Below are 13,512 nucleotides of genomic sequence, written 5' to 3' on the forward strand. Positions count from 1 at the left end.
ATTAAAATGGTACTTTTGAATTTTAGAGATGTTCTGGACTAAAATCTTCTAGCTGCCCACATCAAAAGAGGATTATTGAAAAACATACAAATAGACGATCACAAAGAAGGCACCAGGTCAGATAAAACCAAGGTCGAGCATGGCTTGAGCAAGTCCTAAGTTTCTAAAACCCTCCAGGTCTGCTTGTGCAACTTTTCACGACAAAGATCAGGAAAACTGATCAAGGCCATGCTAGGTGAGGCAAGTGTTCCATCTCAATTCTTTTACATGTTTTAAATTTGGAACAGAAGAGCCTCAGTCATTTTTAGTTGAGCATGTATAGGTGAGGAGGTGAACATGCTTTCATGCTTTGGGCCTGCCAGCCTTTGAGTCCTGCCGCTGGCAAATTCGTTCAGGACCAAACTGGGGTGTGGGGGGTGTGTGGGGTGTGTGTGTGTGTGTGTGTGTGTGTATGTGTGTGTTTTGAAATTTTGAGTGGAAAATTAGTGTTAACAGTGTAATTTTTGGTTTTACAAAATTCTAGCATTTCCAATGCTATCTATTTCTTTCTAAAGTGGTATCATTTATATAAACTACAATCAAAGGCTGGTAGTACTTACATGAGGGGCTTGAGGTTTGAACAGCCAGGCTTCTAAGAGGAATAATCAACTGAATTAAAGGATTTTTTTTTTTTACTCAATTTCTTTTCTATCAAAGACTGAACTTTAGTCACACACTAAAGCACAACTATTACTAAATATATGTCTAAAACTTGACTTTTATGAAATCTATTAAGCACTACCTATTTGATATTCTTCAGAATATTAATGTAGTCATTAGGAAGCCTAAAATGTATTTTAATTGACTTTGAAATTCTTTGTAGAAAAATAAAGAACTTTTGCAGAGAAGTGGGGGAGGTAGGTAGAATCAGAAAAAAGTAGGATATGGGAAGTGGACACTGATTATGTAGAGGGATTAATAAAAAAGATTTGATTTTCTGGACTGTGGTGTTTGACCAGAATACTAGGGAATGGCAAATGGTAACGTATTTCTGGACAACCAAGAAGAAAATATTTTCAAAGAATTTTTTAATGTTTTAGAGGCTTTAAACTAACTCTTGAAAGGAAGACCGATATAAAAAGAAGATATCATAAGTGTAACACAGAAAAAGCTATAGTGGAAACGCTGCCCAGCTATTCTTAGCCATCACCTGGTTCATATTATCTCCCCAAGTGTGCCCCCCACCACTCCTTCCAGAGCTTTTTACTCCATGTTTTCTCTGCTTAGAAGTGCTTTCCTCCTTGACTACAGGGCAAACCCTACTTATTTCTCAAGACTTAGTTCAAATATCTCTTCTGCTATGAAACTATCCCTGATACCCTACAAAATTTTACTTTTTATTGCACTAATTGCACTGTCAGGTTATTTGCTTATGTGCCTTCTCTTCTAGAATGTTCAAAACAGGTAGAGACTTAACCATCATTTTATGTGCCTAATTCATAAATTCTTTTTAAACAAATAAATGAATGTTGAGTATCATGATTTTAGAAAGATGTGACTGTTTTCATGACATAATTGTGAATAAGATAAAGAACTACAGTCTGGATCTAGTAACAGTGGATTTATGGTTGGTGAAATCACTCATTAGCCCAGAAGGTGATTGGGCAGTATGAATTTGGAGGGGAGTCTCCAGTGAAAGACTTTAAGACTTTGTCTTAAAGTTAATCTTATACTGTGTAATCAGTGAGTTAAAGAGAGAAACAAAAGATTAAGATTAGTTAATTACATGTATTCAACTCCTGGTAGTCTTTCAAGTTTTAGACTTCCTAAGTTATGCTATGCCCTTTTCTGTACCAACCAATAAGTTAATTTTGTGGTTTATATATTACTCTTTTTTTCAGTTGGGTTATTAGGTTGATTTTCCGGAAGCAGAAAAAATCTTATTTGAACTAAAAAGAAAAACAAAAAATAAAATAAAACTAAAGTTTTAAAATTTGTAACAGTGAGGTGTCTCTTTCCTTGTCTTTGTTGTTTTCTCCTTAACACCATCTGTGCATCAGTAATTTGTTGAAAACTCCATCTTGATGTTATCATTTTAGTGTATTTTGTTAAATAAGACACAAGACATTGAGTTTCTTCAGTATTTTAGATGGCTTTTAGAGTCCAATGGGAAATATTAACAGATGAAAATAATAATAATAAACCCTTACATTGTTGAGAACAGCCAGACCCTTCTGGAAAATATGTGAGTTCTTTCACTTAAGAAGCCTACTGTTGGAAAATAAAGAAAAGAAAACTATGCTCTCATGTGCTCCTGTTGGCCAGGATATAGTCAAAGCCGTTAATTCTGTGGTCTTGCTAGTCTTACCATCTTAAGTCTGTTTTCTCCAGGCCACAGAGAGGAACCCAGTGTCTGGATCTAAAGACTGATTTGCACAAAAAGCAATGGATGCAAAAGAGAAAAATGGTTTATTCACAGTTCTAGAGCAAGCAGGGACTTGAGACATCATCTGGTTTAGAGATTTCCCAACATGACCGCTCATCAGAATCAGCTGGAGAGCTTTTAAAATACAGATTTCTGGTCCTCATCCCCTGAGACGTTCTGGGAAGGGGATCTAGAAGATTAAGTTTATTAAGGCCTCCAGATAGTTTTGATGCCTAGCCAGTTTTGGAAACCAGTGATCTGGTCAAGCTTCCCTGAATTCTGGGTGCATAATCTGAGGCACAGAAGGTTAAGTGACAGCTCAACGTTGGCAGAGCAGCATCAGAAACCAGTGCTCCTGATGTCCCATCTTCAGTGCATCTATATTAAACTATAGAAGTGCAGATGGTATTTTCAGCTGCCTATTTGATATCTTAAGTCACCTTTTATAGTTATAGGAAGCAGTGGAATAGTGAAGGGAAAAATAACTAATTGAAACCAAAAACGCAAAGGACTGTTGTGAGAACCTGGTGAAACGATAGTTTACTGCTTCATAAACCATGAAGTGGTATACCAATATACATATACAGAGTATATGCAGGGGAGTAAAACTGTCATATTAAAAAAGTTTTTAAGTAAATAAAAGTAAAATTAAAATGTTTTAAAAGAACTTGATGGTGCATTAAAATTGCTTCAGACTTTTTCCATCTCAGTTAAAGAGGCATAGTCTACAGGTGAGCAGGACAATCTACAGGTGCTTTGTGTCTGTGGTTTGTGTTTTTTACTAGGAACTGTGGACCAAACAATGAGACTTGAGTTCAAGGTCTTCTACTTATTTGCTGCTTGAGTACTCTGAATCCCAATTCTACCCCTTATCAAATTAAGTGATTAAAGAAGATAAAAGTTTTGTTCTGGCTTTAATCTTTTGTAATGTTTTTTTTCTTTCTGCTGACTTTGCAAATCTCTTTACCATCTTGATTTCTCATGTTTTCTAATTCTGCTTTGAGACTTTCCCCATTTTCATGTCATTTCCTATTATTTCTAGTTTTTAATCCAAGAAATAGTTATTAAACATCTTTTAAAATATGTTACTCTGCTAAGTATCTGGGATATAAAAATGAAGAGTATGGTGTTCCTGACCTTAAAAGAACTCACATTCTGCAAGGAAGAGAGCCATCTAATAACCACATTCTGATAAAATGTGATAAGAGCTACAGTGGTGACATATGTAAAGTATCATGCAAGCATATGGGAGGAAATGATGAATTCTTTCATGGAGATGGAATACACATGGGGATGCTGTCAAAGGTTTACAGAGGTAGGGTGATTGGAGTGGATGTATAGAATGAGAGATAGTGGGAGGAGCACTCCAGGTGAAGTATGGATAAAAGTGTGAAAGTGCCTGGTGTGTTCAGGGAATAACTACTAAATCTAGAGTGGGGACTGCAGTTTGGTATAGAGTGTGGGGTACTTGGGTTAGAGAAGGAAACTTAAAAGGAAGACTCAGATGAGAAAAACATGATAAGATACCGATATTAGGAAGATTGCTGTGACAGCAATGTGGTTGTGTTGAAATGGGATAGAATGGAGAGGGAAAACAGTCACTGGGGCTTGTAAATAGTTATGGCTGTAGATGAAGACATCAGAAGTTAGACATTGACATTAGGGTTAGAGAGGAAGGGGGATGTAAGAGAGATGAGCAGAGAGACTTTAACAAGTTCCTTCCTGGAATTAATTTAGCACATCCATTAACAACAAAGAAGCAAAGCTACTTGCATGTAGTCTTAGGATTTTTTCCTTTCTCTTTCTTCTCACCTCCCGTCCTCCTTTGGTTTTACTTTATTTCAAGGCTTTCCCTTTTTCAGAGAGATAAAATTAATGTCAGTTTCTAAAGGGTCATTCACTACGCAAGGCCCTGTGTCATCTGGTTCCCCTTTATCTATTTCCATTTCTCACTCCTCTTCAACCATGCTGGCTCCATTGCTCTTGCTCAAATGGGCTAAACACTCCCCCTCTAAGGGACTCTACATTTGTTCTTTCTTCTTCCTAAAATGCCCTTCTACCATATATCTACATGGCTCAGCTTTCACTTTATTCAAGCTGACCTCAGGGTAATGGAGGTGTAAATCCACCCCCACCCACACACCCCCGCTGCTAGGATCTGACTGGCTAGCCATTCTCGCTCTTCCTCAATCTCAGAGCCTTTTATTCTATGTTGGGTTTTGAATGCCTCTCTGGAGGAAAGGCTTTTCTACACTCAAATGGATTCCCAGGGGCTTTTTCTAAAGGAGCAAAAGGGGCCTGGGGAGGGTGTCTGAAGGTGAAGGTAGCAGTAGATATCTTCTTCTTCCCCTTTGTAAATAGTATTTTTGTATGCCATCCTCACATCTCAGGCGTTATACATGGAAGTCCCCACATGAAGGGGATGGGAGGATTTCTGTTCCTCTCCAGAGTGGATAAGGGTGAGAGAAAGGTGTGTATTTATAGAAAATTAAATTTAATAACAAGTTTCTATGAAAAATCAAAGCTTTCCCTCTATGCTCCTCCTTCTATCCCCTGAACTGTTGTGTTTCCCTTTATACCCTGACTCTACCTGACCTCTTGTATGTATATATTGTTTATTGTCTGTTCCCACCCATTATAGAATATGAGCTTCCAAGGTACATGGTCTTTTTTTTTTTTTTTTTTTGGATCAGGCATAGATTTATTATTTTAGTTCAACCATTACAGTTAGCACAAATACAAAACCACAATCATGTTTACAAGGCAAAAATTATACAATAGCTCTGTATACTAAAATATTATCGATAATGCAGTTTGAGAATCAAAATATCAGCTGGCTGATTTTGCTTTTATGATGCATACTGGTATCTTTTTCTAGCATTATAATGCCACTTTAAAAAATTTACCATTCTTTCAATGTATTTTCATTCCTAGTATGCATAATTAGTTGGAAAATTCATTTAATTGGCAGTAAGGTGGGAATTTAGTCCAAAGTGCAAAGACTCATTTTGATGAGCTGTGTAATCATAAAACATGCAGTGGTGAACTTTCAATTCATAAACAATTACTATTGTTCAGTAAAGATTATTATTGTAGTGGGCATAATCATGAGAACTTATTTTCACTTGATTATAAGCAGTTCTTACCATCAGATTGCTTATGGCATGCAAGAGGTCCAATAACTCTGCCAAGGGTGTGGCAACCACTCACCAGCATGATCAGCCCACACATAAATGGCTGCCTTGATTAAGCTTCAACACAAACTTAACACACTTCTGGAAAACGTGCCTCAACAGAGTCTCTAACACTTTCCTCACTAGCTAACCAGACATGGGTCATCATTGCTTGGCTTGACTTCTCCTTCCAGCAGCAAATTCATCACGACCTTTGTCAAATAGCTGCATGTTCCTTTTTTTCCCAGGGAGGGGAGTACTGTAAAAGGAAGTCATGTCATCTTGTTTTTCAACTTCTTTTAGTCGACTCTCATCTTTTTGAAATTCATGAAATGCTTCTTTCACCAGTTTGTCTAGATCTACTTTGTCTTGAAATTCTAGCTCAGGGTTTCTTTCCAGTACAATGGATACAACCATTAGTAACTCCACAACTATCTGTCTGTACTTTGGCTGGTCAATATTTCCCAAGATGTCTTTAACAAGGAGAGAGAAATTCATGTCATACATGGTCATATCTGACAGGGTTGGTTGCTGGGGCAAATGCCTTCTGGCTACAATGATTCCATTGGGTGTGTGCTCCAGGATCTGCCACACTCAGTCATAGAACTCAGGGGGGGTTCTATTCAAAGACCCATTGATCTGACGCCTGTTCAGCCAACATCTTCCATTCCGTTGAGGCTGCAGAATACCCAACAGAAACTGTTTCACTTCACTAGGTGACAACTGATATAAGTCTCTGGCTGGCTTGTTTCCTCCACGGATCTGTAGTTCATACTCCATAACATGGATGATCCACCCAATTCATATTTTCAGCATGCCACAGAATAACTCCGGGTTATTGGAGATGATCCAGCCAATATGAATGACCAGTTCTTGCTGAATGACTGCCTCCCTCTCATCATGGGTATTACACTTGTAATGGATGATGTTCTTAATCACTCTTGGAGACAAAGGATTAGAGATAACCTCTTCTTCATGTCCAAAGGCACCCAGAGTTACCTGTTTGCCCTGCACTAAAACATTAGTAATGGATGGGGCCAGGCTGTCCACTAGTTTACTTAAAAGACTTGCTGTATGGTGCACCACCGACCAACGTTTTTTGCTGCCAGCTCTTCTATAGACTCTCTCAATGTGATCAGAAACGGTACCTTCCTTTGTGATGAAGTTGGGCCCTTCTCTTTTGAGCAGTATACCCAGCAGGATGGCTTGGCTAGCCAGACAACTACAGCCATTCAGTTTTTGAAGAATTTCATGGGTGGGTTTGTTTTTCCATTCAGTAATGGTGACATCTGGCTGCTGTTCTTGTTCAGGAGCATTGGAGGTGCTGCTTTGTCATTTGACTTTTGAATGTTTGGGAACTTCTAGTTCCTCAAAACTCTTAAATTCTGGAAGCTCTTCTGTGTCACTGATTCGTAAGAAAAGTTGTTCTACCACAGCTCCAGATATTAGTGTCTGTAGACAATCAACGTGAACTTTGACTCCTCCAACCACTCCTTTCTTAAAAGCTGCCAGCATATCTAATATGGGATTGAATCGGCTACCTCTTATATTGTCTTCCCAGATGAGAACAAGGAAAAGTGGATGTCCATGCATTTTCCAGTATTGCTTAATAAACTGTAGTGCATTCTTTATGTCATCTATCAGCAGTAAAACATCTTGAGACATGTAGAAATCACTTAGGTCAAAAATGATAGGGTAACAAACCACAGTCTTTCCTAGAATGTGATAAATCTTTGATGTACCAAGGCAGCCAATGGGCCTATCTGGCCTTCCGCAGAGTCCTAATTTTTCATTGATCCCCAGATGGAAATAAGCTTTCACAAGCTCCTGCTGGGCCCAGATCTAAATGGGTTCTACCTGTTGAGGAGTTTGAGTCTGAATACCATATGTGTTGAGGAAAACTTGAAGGCGTTGGCCTTCTGCTATGAGCGCTGCATAAACAACCAAATCATTTTCCAGTGGGCCCTGATTGGAAAGCCTCATGCTCACATTAAGTTGGTTCTGTAGTGGGACATAATGCTGAACAGGATCAATGTCTTTAGGACTAATTAATTCATCAGCCAGGAGTTTTACGATGACATAAAGGGCTTGTCCCCAAAGAAACAGTTTTCCATCACGGCCACAGTTGCTAGGAAATCACTTCTGACTACCAGGGTTTCTTTTTTCATATTCTACAAAATCAGCTGGCACAGAGTAGTACTTTGGTATGACAGGATAACCTGAGAGGCTTGTCTGCTCACCACCCCCCAGGGAGGGTGGGGGCTGGGAGCTGAGGCTCCGGCTTCAGAGGTCAGATCCCAGGGAAAGGACTTGGTACAAGGTCTTTATCCCCAGCTCCTAGAATACTGTGGGGTTCATAGTAGGCATTCAATAAATATTTTTTTAAAGAATATCTATGCAGGCTGGATTTAATTAAGGACCTGATTAGAGTATTTATTTGTACTCATTTATTTTTATATGATGGTAATATTAAGATCGCTTCCTGGAATCCCAGGAATAAGATAGTAGCTTTTGTCTTCTTGGCTGCTTGATTTTTGTTGTTGTTGTTCTTGCTTTCCTCATTCTTTAAATGCATATATGCACATAGATCAGAAAGATAATATTGGGTTGGCTAAAAAGTTCCTTTGGTTAATGAATACCCAAAGTTCTTGGTGAAAATGAAAAAGGTGTCTTTTATTTTTACTTAAAACCGAGTGAACTTTCTGGCCAACCCAATACACATCGAGGAGCAACAGGGCTGTGGTCTTACTGGGTATAGCTCGTGAAATATTTATTAATTGGTTGCTAGTTTTGCTTAAACTACAAAGTGTGAGTGTGTGTGTGTGTGTGTGTGTGTGTTCATGGGTGTGTTGGTAGATGGGAAGAAGAGAGTGGCATACTGGGAATAGGTGTTTCTAAAGAAATTGCAGTGTCAATCAAGAATTTATGGACATATAAATGAAAAAGGCCTATAAAAGCACCTGTTAATTTTTCATTCAACAAGCATTTTTGAGCAAGAATGCAAGGCCTTGGCAGGGGGCTGAGTGGTGCACAGGATCCCTTATGTTAAAGGATTTACAGTATAGTGAGAGATACAGGCTTATATACCCTGAGCTATGCTACAAGACTGAGGGTACTAACTAAGACCTGCAACAGGAAAGCAAAGTACTCACAGAGGAAGCAGAATAGAGACTTAAGTACAAACTAATAGAGGTGACTATATGACTATGTCACTTATTAGCTAAGAGATGCCAATAGTTAAGTGACAAGAGCATTTAAGCTTCATTAGGGAAGGCTTCAGAGGAGAAAGGAGGAAAGTGCAGCACCCACTTAATACATAGGGGAGAGTGACTATTTCCTGTGTGCCCTACTTCCTGACAGTTAGAAAGATGCTTCTCTTTCCAAGGCTGCCTCTTGTCAAGTGAGGAGTAATCCTAGAGGATAGGCAAATGGCTCTTTAAGTTCTCTAAACTCTTTACAAGTTTCCTTGTACATGAATACTGGAGGAAAGAGGTACTAGTTTAGGATATTTGTCTTCTAGAGAAGTAAACTAACAACCTGGCTAACTGTCTTATGGTATGGGGAATTTGCTGGGCAATTTTAACATTGTCAGCCAGTGCCTGGGAAGGAACTCATGTGGGTCCTGACTCCCTTTGAAGACAGGAAAGCCAGAGGAAGGACATGGGTTTGTTTTACTATTCCCTCACCCCTACCCCCAGCCCTCAGTGTAAGAAAAGGTTATCATTTCTTGGCTTTCAAGGTTTTCTCTCAGGAAAATCTTTTCCTTTGTTCTATTTATGCCACAGACCCAGACAAAGGCACTCCGTACCGCAATTCTGGAACAGTGACACTCTAGTCACAGTGCATGGGGAGCTGAATGAGTCAGCCTGACATGGACTGGCTTACATCCTAATTATAGAAAAGAAAACAAGATTGTTTTAGATTTATTAAAAACTGGAAGGTGCTGTTGCTGCACATGAACAGAAAATCCTTGCCTCCAGTAACCCTTGATCTTGTTTTAACACAGAAACAGAAGGTGAGCTGAACTATACACTTGCCTGTCTAGAGGAAAGAATGCTTCCTCCCTTTAGCCTTGAGCTTCAGTGAATTAGAGGAATGAGTGAGAAATGAGGGTGTGAAAAAGAGGCTGGACACAGTGGTGCTGCCCACTGAATTATTTTCCATCTGGAGGGAAGGCCGTTGCTTTCAGTATATTCTTCAAAGGAAAAAAAAAATGGTAGTGAGCTCAGTCAAGTTTAAATATTACCTTGTAATATATTTAATACTAAGGGAATGGACTTGAGTACAGCACTGAGGGCTTGGGCAAGGTTCAGTGCATTGGGATGATCTGATGCATTCTGTCCTGTGTTTATCTGAACATCTGCCGAGAGAAAAGAGATTGGAGCAGCATGTTAGTCCTGACAGTGGTAGAGGAGGCAGCAGGATGACACGGTGTGTGTGTGTATGTGTGTGTGTGTGTGTGTGTGTGTGGTGGAGGCAGGCATATCCACATGTACGGAAGACAGTTTAGCAGGTAGACTAGTTAGAGCACCAGAAGCTAGGCAGAGGCAAGGAATGATTCCCCTACAGACTTCAGAGGGAGCATGGGCCTGCTGACATTCTGATTTTAGACTTCTAGCCTCCAGAACTGTGAGATAATGAATTTCTGTTGTTTTAAACCTCCAAGTTTGTGGTATTTTATTATAGCATCCCTAGGAATTAATATACAGTCACTCAGCTAGTAAGTGACAGAAATAGAATTTGAAACCTAGTCTATAATCCATATACCATGGCCATTTCTAAATGGAGACATTGGAATGTTAGGCTGAATTTCTGTAAATAAGGCTTTCCTGACAGCTGAAGTATATAGGCAGTGACTGGTAATCATAGGAGTAGATACAGTCAGGTTGGAAGTGGGGCTGCCTAAATTTGAGCAAGTAAGGATGAAGTTAAGGCATATAGTTGTTCAGTCTTGCCTAGTTCTGCTTCATCCCACCTAGCCCTAATCCTCAGTCTGATTACCTGCACAGGGGAATAACGAGAGCTGTCAGTCCAATGGGTTAGGAAGAAGAAAGCAGAGATTGTTTTAACTTCGGAGTTGGAGGGAAAGGGGAGAGTAGTTGGATAACTCAGGGATTTCTAGGTCTGTTGTTGAGTTGCCAAGAGAAACTGTTATTTCCTTCTTTAGAGGTTCCTAAAATCACTCCTAAATTATTCACTGACTGCTAAATGTGTGTTGGGCACATTGGGGAGGTGACGACTGTAAAATAAATATAAGATCCAATCCCAGTAATCAGGGCTGAAATCTGGGAACACAAAAATTAGTATATCTGAAAATATTAGAGATAGTAAAACTGTTCAGGTTCAACTATAAGTGTAATAGGAGTTCAGGAAGGGATGACAGAAAAGGATCCTCCTTTTATTTATTTTTTTCCAGTTTTATTGAGATATAATTGACATAGAACATTCTGTATGTTTAAGGTATACAGTGTTTTGATTTGATACACTCATATATTGCAGAATGATTACCATCATACCATTAGCTAACACCTGCATCACATCACATAATTACCACTTCTTTTTTGTGGTGAGAACAATTTAAAATCTACCCTGTTAGCAACTTCAAGTATATAATACAGTATTAATAACTATAATCACCATGTTGTACATTAGATCTCCAGAACTTATTCTTCCAGTCCATGAATATGGAATATCTTTCCATTTATTTGTGCCTTCTTCAGTTTCTTTCAGCAACGTCTTGTAATCTTCAGTGCACAGATTTTTCACCTCCTTGTTGAAATTTATTCTTAAGTATTTATTCTTTTTGATGGTATTTGTAAAGGGGATTGTTTTCTTAATTTCTTTTTCTGATAGTTCATAGAAACACAACTGCTTTTTTGTATACTGCTTTTGAGTCCTGAAAATTTACTGAATTTGTTTATTAGTTCTAGCAGGGTTTTTTTTTGTGTGTGTGTGGAGTCTTTAGGGTTTTCTACATATATAATACCATGTCATCTGCAAATGGATACAATTTTACTTCTTTTTCAATTTGGATGCTTTTTTAAAAATTGAAGTACAGTTGACTTATAATATTATATTAGTTTTAGATGTATAGCATAGTGATTCAGTAGTTTTACAGATTATATTCCATTACTGATTTGTATCCTTTTAAATGTCAGTGTTTTCTAATGCTCCATCTTCAAATCTTTACCCTCTCTATGTACTCTATGGCTGATCTCACGATGTCAACTACTGTCTGATTCCTCTGGAGTTGACTTTTATTCTGAATTTCAGATTTTATTTATAGCTATAACTGCAATCTTCTCACAGAAGAATTTAGAATCAGCCCAGAATCACCATTTCCTGGGTAGAGGGAAGAAAAGTGATTGCTGTATCCCAGATCAAACATAAAATATAGTAATAGCTGCTAACATTTATTGAGAGGCCTTCCAATCATTTGCCTACTTGGCATCAGAACTATTTCCAGCCCTTCCCTTTTCCCAGATAACTATATTTTCTAGACTCCCTTACCAACTGGCTTCTAGCACATTTCAGAAAATAGACACTGGCGGAAGGCTGGAGGACTGGAGACAGGGTATATCCTCATCTTTATGTTTCCAGTAGGATCTCTCGAAGTGGCTATGTCTTTCTCATGGTTCCGGCTTCTTCCAGCTCTTAGGCACTGTTAAAACTACTTTGCTTTCCAGTCCTATGGGGTAGAGAGACTTCCTGTACTTGTTAATTTCTGGATTGCTTCATGTTCCCCTGTTTAATCTTTCAGCACATCCAACATACTTGAAAACAGATTCCCAGGGTTTGGCTTCTCTGCCTGGATCCTGGTTGTTGTGAGTACTTTACATATATTACCTTTCTAATCTATATAACAGTTCTATGAGGTAGACACTATTATTTCCCAATTTTAGAAATGAATAAACCAAGGTAAATAGAGATTAAGTGGCTTGTTCAAAGTCCAACAGAAAGTGGTGGCCTGGGCCTAAACTCTTGAACACTAAATCATGTTGCCTCTCATTAAAACACAGTCATTCACCTTTGACTTCAAGCATTTCTAACTGAAGAATTCTTCCCTGAGTTCTGAGCTCCAGGGTCGTTGGCATCTTGCCAAATGTCTCTGGTGATGCTTCTATTTTTAGGAGAGCAAGTGGCCAAAGGACTGCTTATGTTATCCCCCATGAACCTCTAAGTTCTATTTTGCTTTCTCTAATTTATATGTTCCCCCCACCCCCGCAATTTCTTTTACTGGCCTCCTACCAGGGTCACTCACTGGATCGTCTTGATCCCATCACTCAGTGCACTCAGTGTATCCAGAGGTTGCCTTCTGCTTTAGTTTTGCTCCCTGCCTCATTTCTGCCCTTTTCCAATTCCATTGGTACATAAGGACAGGTCAGAAATACATCACATAGGAACACACTAATTTTTTTTCTAACGATGAATTGAACACTTCCCAGAAGAGTTTTACCATCTTTCCCAGCATAACTTTTTAATAAATACATACTGGCTCTCTACTTAGGATTCTATGAATATACTAATTTTATATTTATTATAAATACCTATATTAATTTTTATTTTTTCCCTTATAGTCCTCTTTGTTTGAAATGTCCTTTCCTTTATTTTCTTCCTGGTGAAATCATACTCATCTGGAGAAGCAAGATCTAGCTTAAATGCTGTCTATTCTAGTAGTCTTTCATGACTCTCTCCCCTCCCGGCTGTGCCTTGTCCTTACCTAGATTGAATAAATCACCTCCTACCTTTGGTTCCATATCACCCTGATCACCCCTCTGACCCAGTTCTCAGTGTGTGCATGTCTGTCTCCCAAGTAAACTTGACAGTAGAGATCATATCTTTGCTTTTGTGTTTCCTGTCACCTAATACATGTTAAGTAAATTTGGGGGTTGAATCAGAGCAAGCAGTTTTGTTGAAATCCGCTTAGGAGACTTG

General features: G+C 38.8%; 1 pseudogene across 1 annotated transcript in view; it reads right to left on the reverse strand.

Moving 5' to 3' along the window:
- Positions 1–5,720: 5,720 nt before the first annotated feature.
- LOC307051320 (phosphorylase b kinase regulatory subunit beta-like) overlaps positions 5,721–13,512 on the reverse strand; it is a 98,923-nt pseudogene continuing 91,131 nt past the window's right edge. Inside the window, exon 2 of the transcript in view lies at positions 5,721–7,858. The product of the transcript in view is annotated as a phosphorylase b kinase regulatory subunit beta-like (transcript). The remainder of the gene's footprint in view (positions 7,859–13,512) is intronic.

Source organism: Hyperoodon ampullatus (genome assembly GCF_949752795.1).
Source record: "Hyperoodon ampullatus genome assembly, chromosome: 4".
NCBI lineage: Eukaryota > Metazoa > Chordata > Mammalia > Artiodactyla > Ziphiidae > Hyperoodon > Hyperoodon ampullatus.